The sequence below is a fragment of the Bombina bombina genome, chromosome 2, assembly GCF_027579735.1.
Source record: "Bombina bombina isolate aBomBom1 chromosome 2, aBomBom1.pri, whole genome shotgun sequence".
Classification (NCBI taxonomy): Eukaryota; Metazoa; Chordata; class Amphibia; order Anura; family Bombinatoridae; genus Bombina; species Bombina bombina.
In genome coordinates this window covers 348082296-348084170 of record NC_069500.1, presented here as the reverse complement: position 1 = coordinate 348084170, position 1875 = coordinate 348082296, and the positions used below count along the sequence as shown (strand labels likewise).

General features: G+C 33.6%; 1 non-coding gene across 1 annotated transcript; it reads left to right on the top strand.

The window, feature by feature from the left end:
- Positions 1–1398: 1398 nt before the first annotated feature.
- TRNAQ-UUG (transfer RNA glutamine (anticodon UUG)) lies at positions 1399–1470 on the top strand. Its single transcript has one exon. It is a non-coding gene; the product is annotated as a tRNA-Gln (tRNA).
- Positions 1471–1875: the final 405 nt, after the last annotated feature.

Here is a 1875-nt window from a genome sequence, read left to right as displayed (position 1 = left end):
CTCTCCCCCCCTCTCTTTTGCTCTCTCTCCCCCCTCTCTTTTGCTATAGCTATACCTGTATGTATTCATATAGATATATAGGTACAGGTGTAGATATATATTTTACAAAAAATAGTTTATATATATATATATATATATATACTGTGTGTGTGTGTGTGTGTGTGTGTATATATATATATATATATATATATATATATATTTATATATATATATATATCTTACACAACCTTAGCACTCCCTGTAAGGTAACAATGGCCGGTGCAGAGTCTCCAAACATATTCCAAAGAAATAATTTGCACCCAGTTTCTTCAATAAGGATAAATAAAGTGGTAACATCCTTATTGAAGAAATCGGTGCAAGTTATTTCTTTGGAGTATATATATATATATATATATATATATATATATATATATATATATATATATATATATATATCCAAAAGAATCCCCAAAATAGGCAGAAATGGGAAGAGGCACTCACTGGATTTGTAATTCTAAGAAAAAAACTTTTTATTTCACAAACTCTCCTATTAACAGGAAAGTTTGTGAAATAAATTTTTTTTTCTTTGAATTACAAATCCAGTGAGTGCCGCTTCCCATTTCTGCCTATTTTGGGGATTATTTCAGATTTATACAATTGTTTCAAGATGGACACCCTGGTGGCTGACCACTATGTGAGAGTGTCTGCCTTTTGGAAATATATATATATAAAAAAATAAAAAGAACATTTTCTTCTGTGTAAAGAATATTGGAATGTGAAGTATTCATAACTACCTTCGGCTTTAGCACTGTTAGCCTAATGCGCATCCCATTGAATTCTAGGGGAGAAGAAGTTAATGCGGTTGCAATATCCAAAGTCCTGAAGTTACTGTGCATTAGATTTTCCCTCTCACGCTAACTTCTTACTTTAAATTGTAATACGAGCACTAACCTGCCTACGTTAAAAGGTTACTTTTAGCGCAGTTAGCGTGCAAGTGAAAGCAAAAGTTAGAGCACCACTTGTAATCTAGCCCAGTATTGTGGTAATCTCTGAGTACAAGATATCAGATATTTACACTTTAGATTACGTCACTTGTTTTTTACAATGCTATTCTATTGTATATGTGTAGATTGTATTTAATTGTTTACTATATTGTTTTTTCTTTCCTATGATCTACGTTCTACATAGACAATCACATAATATGCATAAACTAGTAATTGTTTTTCTTAAAAATTTTTTTATCCGTGTGATAGATGCATGATGTGACCAAAATAACATAAAAAAGTTTGAAAATATTCTTCAGTTTGTCATAGTAAGTAGATAATAGCTGTGACTTATATGTGACTAATATAAGACCTAGAAAACACTAATTATAGGTTGTTTTGTAATTTAAATCAGCATTATTTGCTATACTCATATGGTTCCATGGTGTAATGGTTAGCACTCTGGACTTTGAATCCAGCGATCCGAGTTCAAATCTCGGTGGAACCTTGTTTTTTTTTCATTTGTTTTATTACAGTCTATTTATATTTTTTCTCTGTAATACCTGAAAACCTAGGGCGCGATCCGATATACGGCGTAGTTTTCGGCGCAAGCGAGGGAACCCGCGCCGTCCGTAATTTCACCTCGCACATCGGGGTATTACATATACTGCGCCGTCAGATGCTAAAGTGGCGTAAGGAGGACAAACTGACGTTCTTCCGAAAAGTGCACAAATACACATTTTATTTGTCGCAAGTAACTTACGCCTGTATTTTGTCCACGTAAAGTCTCAATAAAGAGTAGTTTTATGCAAATTAGGCTAACACTCGTAAAAATCACCCGCGACTCCATCTAAAAATGCGCCACGTAATTACGCTATTCAAAAGTCATATATAAACCCATGCGTAGCCGCCA